The sequence below is a fragment of the Bos indicus x Bos taurus genome, chromosome 29 (genome assembly GCF_003369695.1).
Source record: "Bos indicus x Bos taurus breed Angus x Brahman F1 hybrid chromosome 29, Bos_hybrid_MaternalHap_v2.0, whole genome shotgun sequence".
In the NCBI taxonomy this organism is placed as follows: Eukaryota; Metazoa; Chordata; class Mammalia; order Artiodactyla; family Bovidae; genus Bos; species Bos indicus x Bos taurus.
Window position 1 is genome coordinate 14,032,662 of NC_040104.1, and position 15,197 is coordinate 14,047,858.

A 15,197-nucleotide genomic window follows, 5' to 3' on the forward strand; every position below is an offset into this window, starting at 1 on the left:
AACTAAACCATGCAGAAGGAATCAGTGTGCAAACAAAGCCTGCACCTGGAGGAAGAATAATACTCATTCAAGCTGGTAAAAAAAGACAGAGGCCAACTCCTTGACATCATTCTTTCTGACGTACATTGCATAATGATTGGCTAGTCATGAGGAAGTTTTTCCAAAGTCGCAGAATTTCTCTTGGGTTTTGTTTCTTTGAAATTGTTTTAAAAAAGTATGATATATTAACAGCAAGCATTTTTTTAAAATTTGAAGTGTCACCAACTTTTTATCCTGTTTAAATGGCAAGTACACTCACTAATTTCAACAATTTCCTGTCATTACACAAGATTTCCTCATAAGATGTAAAAGTTAAAACCACATAAATCCACACAAAATAAACCATTACTCTATGAAATCATTTCAGGAAGATTGGTTAGTGTAACTCTTTTAATACTTCTTACTTGTTACACAAAAGACTACTTTACCTGTTCAAATTATTTATTATAGTCATCAAAACGTTGACTATATGGTATTATATAACCCAACAATTCTACTTATATATATATATATATATATATATATATATATATATGTATTTTCCCAAGTAGTAAAGAACCCACCTGCCAATGCAGGAGATATAAGAGACGTGGGTTCAATCCCTGGGTCGGGAAGATCCCTGGAGAAGAGCATGGCAACCCACTCCAGTATTCTTGCCTAGAGAATTCCATGGACAGAGGAGCCTGGTGGGCCACAGTCCATGGGGTTGCACAGAGTTGGACATGACTGTCAGATATGACTGAGCGACTTCACTTTCACTTTTCACTTTCATGCATTGGAGAAGGAAATGGCAACCCACTCCAGTATTCTTGCTTGGAGAATCCCAGGGATGGGGAGCCTGGTAGGCTGCCGTCTACGGGATCGCACAGAGTCGGACACGACTGAAGTGACTTAGTAGTAGTAGTAGTAGTAGTATATGAAATGAAACTATAAGTCCACATGCAAACATATACAGAAATGTTAAAAACAGTCAAAAAGTGGCAACCACTGAAACGTCCTTAATTTGATAAAAGGATAAACAAAAATGGTATAGACATCCCTGGATATCACTCTACAACAAGAAAAAATAATGAAGTACTTAATACCTGCTACAATACAGATGGACTAAGCTAAGTGAAGGAAGCCACACACACATATTCTGAGATTTCATGTCTATGGTATATCCAAAAAAGGAGAATCCATAGAGATAGAAAGTGGATTAGTGGTTTTCTATGGCTCAAAGCAGGTGCAGTAGTGGGTGACTGCTATGAGTATAAAGATTGTTTGGGGGTAAAAAAAAAAGATTCTAAAATTAGATAGTAGTGAAGGCTACAGAACTCTGAACAGTCTAAAAGCCATTGCCTTGTACACTTAACTTCTTTCGTTTAAAACGTTTTAATTATATGTTGGAGTATAGATGACTAACAATGTGTGTTAGTTTCAGGTATACAGCAAAGTGGTTCAGTTACGCATATACGTATATCTATTCTTTTTCTAATTCTTTTCCCGTTTAGGTTATTATGCCTTGTATACTTTGTGCTGTGCTGTGCTTAGTCGTCCAATCGTGTCTGATTTTTTGGGACCCCATGGATTGTAGCCCACCAGGAACCTCTGTCGGTGGGGATTCTCCAGGCAAGAATACTGGAGTGGGTTGCCATGCCTTCCTCCAGGGAATCTTCCCAACCCAGGAATCAAACCCAGGTCTCCTGCATTGCAGGCAGATTTTTAACTGTCTGAGCTACCAGGGAAGCCCCTTGTATACTTTAAATGGCTCAATTACATGGTATGTGAATTATATCTCAAAACAAAGCACTTAATTAGCTGGGAGATTACCAAGACATGAATAACTCTAACCAACTGTACCCTGGAGCTCATGAATGCTGAAGGGAAAAAGAAACTGTGAGAATACCAGCCACCTCAGAAATTACAAACAAGAGCCTGTACAAGTGAAGCCAGAGAATAGAAGGACCAAAGCATAGAATGAAATCCCAGAACAAGAGAAAGGTCAGACAGAAGTACTTCAAAATATATTTTGATCTTCAGCATCTCTGTCCGTGCTAAACACTTCTGGGAGTTGAGAACTCATTGCTACTCTTGTTCTCTAGTTAGGGGAAGGTAACGAATGGGTTATCTTTCCTTAGTGACCTAGAGAGAACCGAGTATCCCCCAAAAATGCAGTCTCTACATTGATCCCACTCATTCTGGGCCTGCTGATGGCTTATGCAAACTTTTGTACATTACTGTATCACTCGGGATCCTGGAAGAAAACAGAAGGCAGTCTTAAAGTGTTTAACTAAAGGAAGATTAATAAAGAACTGTTAACAGAAATATGAGCAGAGTCATGGGAACGGAAAGTGATGTTGACACATTTGGGAACCAATATTGGAGGGAAGCTATCACTTCCCCTAAGCCTTAAGGGGCAAGGTGCAGGAACCACGTAACCACAGCAGTAAGAGTTGCAGCTCTGTAGCTGAGGAAGTGTGATGCCTCACAACCGAGGCCTTACATAGAAGAACCCAGTTACTGTCAAAACTGTGACCAGAAAAAGGGACTTCCTTGTTTTCTCCAGACTTCCAGTTTGATTCAATGAACACCACCCGAAGGATAAAACCAAGGCATGAGATGTTGCAGTCCATGTGGGCTAGCCTCCCAGGGTCCAGAGCAGGGCACCTGCTTCCTGAATCTCCCCTCCCCACTTTTCCATTGTGTCCCTGGGGGCTGATCTTTACATGAATTTCCTCAACAGGCACCCTTCCCCTCCTACTCCAGCTGGTTGCAAATAGCAAAACACTCTATTAGGAGATTGCAGGAGAGAAAGGGCAAATTATTTAATTCTCTCACTTTCCCCCTCTGTGATGTTTCAAGGGCTGGTGGGCTCCTTGACCAACGGTCGAAGTGGCTTCTCTGCTTGGCTCTGTCTCCTGAGGAACCACTGCTTACTGCATCAGGCTTGAAAGATTATGATTTGCTTCTGTTCTTAAACAACTTGTGATATTATTCTATCACTTGTGGTTTCTCTACATCCCACCCACATTTTGCAAAAAGCCCCTGTATTAACTATCCCTCAAATGAGCCCATTTGAGCATTCCTTCTTAGTCTGATCAGTTACCTGACTGTTCTAAGAATAGAAAATGGATCCACCGTTAGAACAGTTTGAACAGGCAAGTGGAGACTTGTCTCTCTCTCTGGTCTTCCTGATCCTGCCCCAAATGGAAGCAAACATGATCCCGATGACTTTGGTTTTCATCTCAAGGAAGAATCTGGAGTCCTACTTATTCAAATTAATACAGGGGTTCCAATAAGGCCATGACAACTATCCTCCCCTGGGGAAGGCCTGATTCATGAAAAGTTTAGAGCAACTGTAGGTATCTTTTTTTTTTTCTACCTAATGAATATATTTTTTTCTACTTTCTCTTTGGAAAAAAGAGGGCATATAACCTCCAACTCACTCAACAATTATTTCTCCATTATTAGAGCACATTTTTTTTCCCTGTTGTGGAAAAGCCCTTGGGGAATAAGAGCTAGGAGTGGGGAATCCATGAGCCTGCTAGGATACCAGTCAAGGCTTCAGTCTTTTTGATTTGAAGCATTGTACCTGTAGGACCAGCATGTTTTGCAAGAAAGAAACACTGAGGAAAATCAAAGTGTACAGAGGTAAATCAGTTTAATTTATATATTTCTAGAATTCTCAACTTTAAACGCCTAGATTCTCCTTTCCCCCAAATAAATGCAAGAATGTCTAATGCTGAAACAATTCAGTTGTGTAAAGTGTCAGTTCCTCAAGTTCAAGACATTTCTGAACAATGAAGAGGAAAGTATTTCCTTCAGAAGGTTTCCTCTAAATTGAATTGACAGCCTGTCCTTGGAGGGCAGGAAAGAATAAAGACTGTAAAGTCTCTTGAAACAGTAGAGTTCTATTTTGATCTGTTTCAAGAAACTATTTAGCCCTTATATACAAATAGCTCCTAAGAAGAAAAACAATAAGAAGTTATACAAGAAAAGTCTCTCCATGCCTAGGTAAAATTAAAATGTAGGCTCCACAGTCACTATTTACAAAGAAAGCCAAATAATGAATTATATCCTGTAAGTTGTATAAATATAAGTGAGTGAGTGAAGTCGCTCAGTCATGTCCGACTCTTCGCAACCCCGTGGACTCCTCCGTCCATGGGATTCTCCAGGCAAGAATACTGGAATGGGTTGCCATTTCCTTCTCTAGGGGATCTTCCCAACTCAGGGACTGAACCCAGGTTTCCCACATTGAAGGCAGACGCTTTAACCTCTGAGCCACCAGGAAAGCCCAATGTATAAATATATTAGATATTAAAAATTAGTTGCCATATAACTGAATTTTATGATGACTTTCTATTTGGAAAAAAATATTTCTCAAGTGAAAAAACTAAATAACAAAACTGTGTTTAAAAATATTCAGTTCAGTTCAATTCAGTCACTCAGTCGTGTCCGACTCTTTGTGACCCCATGAGTTGCAGCACGCCAGGCTTCCCTGTCCATCACCAACTCCCAAAGTTCACTCAGACTCACGTACATTGAGTCAGTGATGCCATCCAACCATCTCATCCTCTGTCGTCCCCTTCTCCTCCTGCCCCCAATCCCTCCCAGCATCAGAGCCTTTTCCAATGAGTCAACTCTTTGCATGAGGTGGCCAAAGTACTGGAGTTTCAGCTTTAGCATCATTCCTTCCAAAGAACACCCAGGACTGATATCCTTTAGAATGGACTGGTTGGATCTCCTTGCAGTCCAAGGGACTCTCAAGAGTCTTCTCCAACACCACAGTTCAAAAGCATCAATTCTTTGGCGCTCAGCTTTCTTCACAGTCCAACTCTCACCTCCATACGTGACCACTGGAAAAACCATAGCCTTGACTAGACTGACCTTTGTTGGCAAAGTAATGTCTCTGCTTTTGAATATGCTATCTAGGTTGGTCATAACTTTCCTTCCAAGGAGTAAGCATCTTTTAATTTCATGGCTGCAATCACCATCTGCCATGATTTTGGAGCCCAAAAAAATAAAGTCAGCCACTTTCCACTGTTTCCCCATCTATTTCCCATGAAGTGATGGGACCTGATGCCATGATCTTAGTTTTCTGAATGTTGAGCTTTAAGCCAACTTTTTCACTCTCCTCTTTCACTTTCATCAAGAGGCTCTTTAGTTCTTCTTCACTTTCTGCCATAAGGGGGGTGTCATCTGCATATCTGAGGTTATTGATATTTCTCCTGGCAATCTTGATTCCATTGCGTGCTTCTTCCAGCCCAGCGTTTCTCATGATGTACTCTGCTGCTGCTGCTGCTAAGTCACTTCAGTCGTGTCCAACTCTGTGCAATCCCATAGATGGCAGCCCACCGGGCTCCCCGGTCCCTGGGATTCTCCAGGCAAGAACACTGGAGTGGGTTGCCATTTCCTTTTCCAATGCAGGAAAGTGAAAAGTGAAAGTGAAGTCGCTCAGTCGTGTCCCACTCTTAGCGACCCCATGGACTACTGCCTACCAGGCTCCTCCATCCATGGGATTTTCCAGGCAAGAGTACTGGAGTGGGGTGCCATTGCCTTCTCCAGATGTACTCTGCATATAAGTTAAATAAGCAGGGTGACAATATACAGCCTTGACATACCCCTTTTCCAATTTGGAACCAGTCTGTTGTCCCATGTCCAGTTCTAACTGTTGCTTCCTGACCTGCATATAGGTTTCTCAAGAGGCAGGTCAGGTGGTTTGGTATTCCCATCTCTTTCAGAATTTTCCACAGTTTATTGTGATCCACACAGTCAAAGGCTTTGGCATAGTCAATAAAGCAGAAACAGATGTTTTTTCTGGAACTCTCTTGCTTTTTTGATGATCCAGCAGATGTTGGCAATTTGATCTCTGGTTCCTCTGCCTTTTCTAAAACCAGCTTAAAAATATTATACTTGGAAATAGTAAAATGAGATAATGTATAGATACTAGATGAGATAAAATTTTAAATAGGATTCAGTTTATTGAAGTATAATGCCCTTATAACAGTTTCTCTTTTTTTTTTTAGGGAGAAAAAGAGACAATTTAACATTGTGTGTAATGGCCTCACATTCTATGCTAGCTGCACCACAAAAACAAGTAATTGACAACAGGCTAACAATTAGCAGTCAAACAAATGTGAATAAAAGAAGGCAAAAACATACAGGTGACTGCAGCATACTATTTCTCTCTTTTTTTGTTGTTGTTACTGAATGTGGTTTTACAACATGAAATTAAATCTCAAATATTGAGTTTTATAGCCCACTTTGTTTTTCATATTCTTGAGCGCTATGATGGACTTTCTCTTGTGTGTGACTTCCTAAAGATAGTTTTAATTTAGAATGTTTCCTTCCAGGAGATTAACTCCTTCTTTGTATATGTGTACAAGAAACTTCTAGTGTTAATTGTTAGGTAGTCTCTAGCGAATCCAGATACTCCTGTGGCTTCTACCAGCTCAGTCTATATTTAATGCTTTCTTCATAGTTTGACATTTATGCGATGATTTAATTATAGCTGGGAAAGGCAGTGTTTGCACTATGGAGGGGAAATTATTGCATACCTAGTATGATGCACAACTCTTCTTTCAAAGTCTGTGTACCAGTACACTGTATCAAAAATACTGGTTAGAAAATGAAATTAGATAAGGCGATGGGAGATTGAGCACTGTACATAAAACAGTGATATTTGGGAGAAAACATAATTTATTCAGTCTTGCCCTCTCACTTTACACAGGAAGTAATTGACACTTGCTTACCACCTATAGCTGCTGCTGCTAAGTTGCTTCAGCTGTGTCCGACGCTGTGCGACCCCATAGACGGCAGCCCACCAGGCTCCTCCGTCCATGGGATTTTCCAGGCAAGAGTACTGGAGTGGGTTGCCATTGCCTTCTCCACCACCTATAGCTACTTAGTGGCAAAACAAGGGTTGTTCTGCTATCTTCCAGCCCAGCATAGATAGTACCTTCACTGTGATATAAAGGGCAAATATATATATAATAAAATATCTATTTCATTTTGTACAATTTCAGGCCTGAATATATTAATTATACGTCTGTACTTTTTTATAATAACGAGTTTGTATTTGAGGGAAATAAGAAAATCGGAAGCCATCTGTACAAGAAACACACACACACATACATACAAGCATGTGCAAACAAGAGCAGAGGTAGAGTAGGAATTACTACTGTAAGTAATAAAGAACAGATTTATTACTCTAAGATAGAAAAAGAAGGATCAAATGTTAATCTTTAAAATGTAGGCAGACCATGTCAAGGCCAATTACAAAATGCTGAAATAGAGAAAATGAAGAATATTTTCATAGTTAACCAGGGCAAATACAGCGTTAATTTCCTGTGATGTGACATGGGTTAGGGAACTAGAAAATACCCTGGAGAATGTATGCACTGTGTATTAGTCACTCAGATGCGTCTGACTCTTTGTGACCCCATGGACTGTAGCCTACCAGGCTTCTCTATCCGTGGAATTTTCCAGGCAAGAATACTGGAGTAGGTTGCCATTCCCTTCTCCAGGGGATCTTCCCAACCCAGGGATTGAACCCAGGTCTCCTGCATTGCAGGTGGTTTCTTTACCAACTGAGCCACCAAGGAAGACATATGTTCATGTGGTGATCTCGACATAATCTTGGGTGCTATCATTGTTACAAGGCAATGGGGTAATCCAGGATTGGTTGGAAGGATGGTTATAAAAGCAGCTTGGCAGAAGCTACATGGTGAACCCATGGGGATAGGATCAGAGTAAGATAGAAAAAACCCAGCAAACTCCCAAATATATAACTTCAATGTGTAATGTTCACAACAGAGATTTTTTTTAATTGATGTGCTATAAAATGTTAAAATATGCATATTGGAGAGACTGCCTTTTCTCCATTGTTCATTCTTACCTCCTTTGTTGTAGATTAAAAGACCATAAGTGGGTGGATTTATTTCTGAATTACCCTCTTCCATTGATCTATGTGTCTGTTTTTGTGCCAGTACCATACTGTTTTGATTACTGTAACTTTGTAAAAATAATCTGAAGTCAAGGAGCATGATTCCTCCAGCTCTGTTCTTTCCCGATTGTTTTCACTTTTCACGGTCTTTGGTGTTTCCATACAAAATTTAAAATTATTTGATCCAGTCCTGTGAAAAATGCCATTGGCATTTTGATAAGGATTGCATTGCATAAGAATTATTTTTAAAATAACGTTTGCTACATTTTTAATTAAATGAGCTTCCTGTATTTCACGTATTTATTGCAATTTAATGATGATTTTATGTTAAAGGTGTCTTAGATCCCTTCTGTTACATAATTGCATGAGATAGTTACAAATGTAGGTTTCAGTGGGATGGTTGGTGCCAGAGCCTCTATTTGTAGTATGGGTACCAAGGGAATCCCTGAAACATGACTCTTCATGGTCAGGCGACTTGCTTGCTTGCTTGCTTTCCATGAGTATCATTTCCTAAGTATATAACCCCATGTCAGGATATGTCCATTTTCTATGAAGATTTTCTATTGAAGATTCTATCTTCAATCTCAGTGAGTACAAGAAGGTTTCTACTGGCCATAACAGAGAGATGCTCAATTCTGAGCAGTTCTCTTAGGCATTGGTGGCATTGAGGCATTGGTGGCTTTATCTTCCTACTGATCCTCAGCTGGCAGCATTTAAGCTGAAGGCTTTGCTATCCATTGCTCTCCATGCTGCAATCCTCAGAAAGCCTGAAGCTTCCTGTCTCATCTCTCTCCAGTGTCCCAGGGTGGGTCCTGCAGGCAGTGGTGGGATCCTTCTTTTCTACCTCTTGCAAATTCTGAACTCACAGCCCCCAGTCACACAGTCATGCCTTCTCTTAACATTGGTAGCTCTTTCTCCAGATGTTTTGTGGCAGTCCAGAAAATCCTACTTGGGTCTCAAAGATTGTATCAGTGGGGAATGCAGTTCATCCTGTAGACACCCACAAACCTGACTGTTGCATCTCCTCTCCCTCACCCTCAGGAGTAGATACACTCAAATGCCACACTCTTGCTGGGTGATGCTAGGTAATAGGAAAACCCCTCTTCATAAATCTGACAGCTTGCAGGGTCGGGGGCGGGGGGAGGTTATATGGTGCCCACTATAGAGAAAAGTCACCTGTGTTAGTCTTCTAAGGCTCCTGTAACAAAGTGTTGCAAATTGGGTGGTTTAGAACAACACAAGTTTATTGTCTTGTTCTTCTGAAGGTCAGAAATCCCAAATCAAGGTCACCTCCCTCTGAAATCTATTCAAGAAGGACCCTTCTTTACCTCTTCCTTACTCCTGCTGATTTTCCAGAAATCTTTGGTATTGCCATTTCATAGCTCATGGATATATCACTCCTACCCTCTGTCTTCATATGATGTCTTGCCTGTGTGTCATCACATAAACTTGCCTATGTGTATGTCCATCTCAGTGTTCAAATTTCCCCTCTTTATAAGGACACCAGTCATAGTTTATAAAAGGCCCACCCTAATAACCTCTTTTGAACTTGATTACTTCCATAAAGACCATATTTTCAAATATGGTCCCATGATCAGGTGCTGGGGATTAGGACTCTACCATAGCTTTTCTGGAGACTTCCCTAGTGGATCCCCTGGAGAAGGAAATAGCAACCTGCTCCAGTATTCATGCCTGGAGAATCATGGACAGAAGAACCTGGCGAGCCCCAGTCCATGGGTCACAGAGAGTTGGACACACCTGAGTGACTAACACACACTTCACTTCCTTGGTGAATCAGATGGTAAAGAATCTGCCTGAAATGCAGGAGACCTGGGTTCGATTCCTAGGCCGGGAAGATCCCCTGGAGAAGGGAATGGCTACTCACTCTAGTATTCTTGCCTGGAGAATTCCACAGATGGAGGAGCCTGGTAGGCTACAGTCCATGGGGTCTCAAAGAGCCAGACACAATTGAGCGACCAACACTTTCACTTTTCACTTTCTTCTTTATCACTTTTCTGAGAGATGCAATTCAGCCCATAGTAACACCTCTTAGCAACTTCTCAATTGATCTTTTGGGCTTAGAATATTGAGTATATCTTCTGCTTTCAGAAGTGGACTCTGATCACCAATTCTTGGAAAATGGGAAGAACTCCACATAGCCTTTAACATCATCATGCTACAGCTATAATAAGGACTAATAAATGATGAAAAATAATAACTTACTGAGGGATTACCATAAACTAGGCACTGTTGTAAATCCTTTTTTGATGATGTATTGTCATTAATCCTTGTATCTGCTCTGTGGGCTAGGGACTATATTTCTGTTCTGTAAGTGTGTTAGTTAGTCATGTCCGACTCTTTGTGATGCCATGGACTGCCAGGCTCCTCTATCCATCAACTTCTTCAGAAAAGACGACTGGAGTGGGTTGCCATTCCCTTCTCCAGGGGATCTTCCCAACCCAGAGACTGAACCCACGTTTCCTGCATTGCAGGCAGATTCTTTACCATCTGAGCCACCATGGGTGAGGAATAAAAACATAGGGTCTTGCTATTGCTACATCGACATCCTGCCTGTTTCCAAAGTTAGAGCCTCCTTCTTTCAGATGGAGTCCCTTCACTCAGGCAAATCTCTTCCAATGTGAGATAAAGTGGGCATTCAACATTACTTTCCTATATTCCCCAGACTGACTCCATTTTTCCATGTCAATTCAGATTGGCTTTTATGAAAGGAACAGTCAACTTGTGATCAAATTGCATCCTTTATTGAAGAGGTAGGAAAAAAGAGTACTGGAAAAGACTTCATTAGAATGCATTTTCCATGAGGTTTCTTAAAAAAAAAAAAATGGAGTTCTTCACTAATTCACAATTAATTTTTTCTTGCCTGGAGTCACACTGGTTCTTTGCAAATTACAAAGACACAGAAGATTCAGACAGTGTGTAGCCTGGGTGAGTTGAGTGATAGCAGATTCCTCATTATTATATTATAACTGCTAAGTCACTTCAGTCGTGTCCAACTCTGTGTGACCCCATAGACGGAAGCCCACCAGGCTCCCCCGTCCCTGGGATTCTCCAGGCAAGAACACTGGAGTGGGTTGCCATTTCCTTCTCCAATGCATGAAAGTGAAAAGTGAAAGGGAAATCGCTCAGTCGTGTCCGACTCTTTGCGACCCCATGGACTGCAGCCTACCAGGCTCCTTTGTCCATGGGATTTTCCAGGCAAGAGTACTGAAGTGGGGTGCCATTGCCTTCTCCAATAATAGCCTTATCCTTAGCCACTGAGTCAAAACAAGATAAAACAATAGCAATAACAAACAAGTAAACCTATGTGACCAGTTTAAACCATACAAAGAGAACAGCATCTCTTTGGGCAGGTTCAAGGACACATCGGACCTATGGCCCATCAGAAACTGGTGGTTTCAATGGATTACAAACAACCATGTCAAACTAAATTATGACTCTTTGCAAAACAGCTTTCACCTTCAACTGGACTCTCGTGGGTCACAAGATTTCTTCTGGATCCTCTACTTCATGTTCTGGGTCGGAAAGAGAAATGTCCTTCTGGAATAGACAGCTATCTGGCTCAGATTACAGGATTTGGGGGAGTCACTATAGTTGCAGAAGGCATTCTGATGCTTCCCGCCCCAGTAAAACTTTGGTGTTTTTGCATTTTAAGTTTGTAGTAGAATATTGTTACATTAACACAGACACAAAAAACTGAAAACAATGAACATTCTGAACAATTTTATATTCAAGTGAAATACAGATCAGCATTTAAAGCTAAGCTCAATGGTTATTGAGGAGCATTGGAATTAGAAATAAAGCAAAAGCAGTTTATGTAACTAATCTACTACTCTTGTATCTAACTACTAATTTTAGCTATTGAGCAACATTGAGTGTGAACCTAACTAATATATGAAACATTGATAAAATTCCTAAATACCTTTCAAGTTTACCCTCTTTAATTCTCTACAGTTCAAAATTAGGAATTCATCATTTGGCTCTAACGTGGCCTCTGTTGGAGCAATCATCTAATTATCCTTCTCTCTAGGCTTGTTCTTCTTCAATTCCATCTCTATTCTTCAGGTGAGTGACTTCTTCAAAATCATGCTCCTACACCTTTATCTAAATTCATCATGGCAGTTCCATCCCCTTTGCTATTATTCAGTTCAGAGAGGAGCTGGACTAAAGCAACTGGGCCAGTGTGAGGTAAAGAAAGGCTTCCCTTTGGCTTCTGAGAGAGAGAAACTGTTTTCTCCTGCTGGATGTGAACCAGGAAGTATGCATCTTACAACTTTAGAATTAAGATTCCAGAGGAAGACAGAAAGAATCTGGATCACTGATACTTGTCACTGAGCTGTTGAATCAATTGATCCAGAAGTCCCTTACTTGGGAACTTGCTGTTATAAGAAATGTTTTCTGATCGATTAAGCAGTTTGAATTAGGAGAGCTGTAATTTGCTGCAGAAAATACTGTCATGGAAATAATGATATAATCATAAAGTTTAATAAAGAAACACTGCTGTGTAAAACCCTTCAGTAGCATGCTGTTACTTACAGACTAAATTCCAAACTCTTTGGTAAGCTGGTTTAGCTGTATTAGAAATTGGTCTCGATTTGCTTCTCTGCCTTCATTTTCCAGTTATCTCCTCTACACACTTATCCTGTGCATACATGTGTGCTCGGTCATGTCGGACTCCTTGTGACCTCATGGACTGTAACTCGCCAGGCTCCTCTGTCCATGGGATTCTCCAAGCAAGAATACTGAAGTGGGTTGCCTTCCCTCCTCCAGGACATCTTCCCAACCCAGTGATCGAAACTGCATCTCCTGCATTGCAGGTAGATTCTTTACCACTAAGCCACCCTGGAAGCCCACATTATCCTCCAGGAATCCCACAAGTATCTATTCTTCTGGATCCAGGCAGAGTTTTAGGTTGCCTTATTAATATGCAGTTTTTTGGAGGGATTAATGATTGATTTTTATTTTGAAAGAATTTAGAGGTAAGGAGATAAGACTATCAGCCATTACAATCTATTAATATTTCCTTCTATCACTCTTCAGTGATTGTTTCTTTTATTCTATTAATGCAGTATACTATTAATATATTGATTGATTTTTTCAATTTAAAAAATTGTGCTAAAATATATGTAATATTTAACATCTTAATTTAAAAATTGATGTAAATTGTTTTAAAAGTGGTTTTAAACATGTACATTATATTGTACAACCATCACCACTATATATCTCCATAGTTTTTTTCATTTTGTAAAACTGAAACTCTAAATCCATTAAACAGTAACGTCACATTGGCTGTTCTCCAGTCTCTAGCAACTATCCTTTCACTTTCTCCCTTATAATTTTGCTTATTCTAAGGATCTCTTATCACTTCATGGGAAATAGATGTGGAAACAGTGTCAGACTTTGTTTTTTTGGGCTCCAAAATCACTGCAGATGGTGACTGCAGCCATGAAATTAAAAGACACTTACTCCTTGGAAGAAAAGTTATGACCAATCTAGATAGCATATTCAAAAGCAGAGACATTACTTTGCCAACAAAGGTTCGTCTAGTCAAGGCTATGGTTTTTCCTGTGGTCATGTATGGATGTGAGAGTTGGACTGTGAAGAAGGCTGAGCGCCGAAGAATTGATGCTTTTGAACTGTGGTGTTGGAGAAGACTCTTGAGAGTCCCTTGGACTGCAAGGAGATCCAACCAGTCCATTCTGAAGGAGATCAGCCCTGGGATTTCTTTGGAAGGAATGATGCTAAAGCTGAAACTCCAGTACTTTGGCCACCTCATGCGAAGAGTTGACTCATTGGAAAAGACCCTGATGCTGGGAGGGATTGGGGGCAGAGGAGAAGGGGATGACAGAGGATGAGATGGCTGGATGGCATCACTGACTCGATGGACGTGAGTCTGAGTGAACTCTGGGAGTTGGTGATGGACAGGGAGGCCTGGCGTGCTGCGATTCATGGGGTCACAAAGAGTCAGACATGACTGAGCACTGAACTGAAATGAACTGATCCAGAAGTAGAATTGCTATTACATATGATAATTCTATTTTTATTTTTTGAGTAATCACTGTATTGTTTTCCATAAAGGTTGTACCATTTCACATCCTCAGTAACAGCATACAAGGGATTCAATTTTTTCACACCCTCACCAACAATTATTTTTTGCTTAAAAAATATATTAGCCATTCTAATGGGTGTGAGATACTATCTCATTGTGTATTTTTCAACTCTTATTTATTATTGTTTTTGTTGCACTGGTCTTCACTTCCTTAACTGCTTTCAAAAAATAAAATTTTCAGTCTTTGCTGAGAAGCTGTGTGTGCACATGTGCATGTGTGCGTATGTGTGTTGGGGGATAAATCTTTAAAGCTCTGGGACACAGTTGGCAACTCTGCCTTAGCCATTGCTCCTTGCTTGCAGACAGCCATAGGTCAACCAGAGCTGGAAGACTACGGCATTCTGATTTTCCCTCGGCAAAATAAAAGTGTTAAAATGGAAAAGCACTTTATAGCCAAGAATGCTAACCATCATCTATGACTTCAACAAGTCATAATCATTTTGCAATAGTAACATCAAAAGATTATTTTGATCACTATAGTAGATACAGCACAATGAAAAAGTTTGAAATAGTGTGAGAATTAACCAAAACGTGACACAGAAGCATGAAGTGAGCAACTACCATTGAAAAAATGACAGCAGTAGACTTGCTTTATGCAGGGTTGCTACAAGCCTTCAATCTGTATTTTTAAAAAATGCAGTACTGGGAAGCAGAATAAAGTGAAGTGCATTGTATTTAACTCTAAGACAATACAGTCCCAGTTTGGGCTTGTCTTGTGTCCCCTGAGTAGATTCACAGAGTCTAAACCAGTGTACCACCAGGTAAGTTCCACCTAATATGTTTAAAAATACTGTCCGTTAAAATTGCTGTTACCTCGGAAATATAAAAAGAAAGGGAAGCTAGAATTTACTGATTGCTTACTCTGCTAGGTACTTTTCTAAATTCTGTACAAATATTAATTTATACAGACTACTCAATAAGACAGGTACTCTGAAATGGTTAAAAATCCTAGAACTATACAACCTCCCAAGACTGAATCATGAAGAAATAGAAAATCTTGACAGAATAGTAATGAGCAAGGATATTGAATAAGAAATAAAAAATATAACAAGAAAAAAACATCCAAGACCACACAGCCACACTAGTGACTCTACCAAACATTTA

The 15,197-nt window shown here is 40.2% G+C and overlaps 1 long non-coding RNA gene across 1 annotated transcript in view; it reads left to right on the forward strand.

Moving 5' to 3' along the window:
• The window catches only part of LOC113886147, a 14,857-nt gene extending 2,153 nt beyond the window's left edge, over positions 1-12,704 (forward strand). The window contains exons 2-3 of the long non-coding RNA XR_003509365.1: positions 6,048-6,185; positions 12,605-12,704. This is a non-coding gene — a long non-coding RNA (uncharacterized LOC113886147). The remainder of the gene's footprint in view (positions 1-6,047; positions 6,186-12,604) is intronic.
• The last annotated feature ends 2,493 nt before the right edge of the window (positions 12,705-15,197 follow it).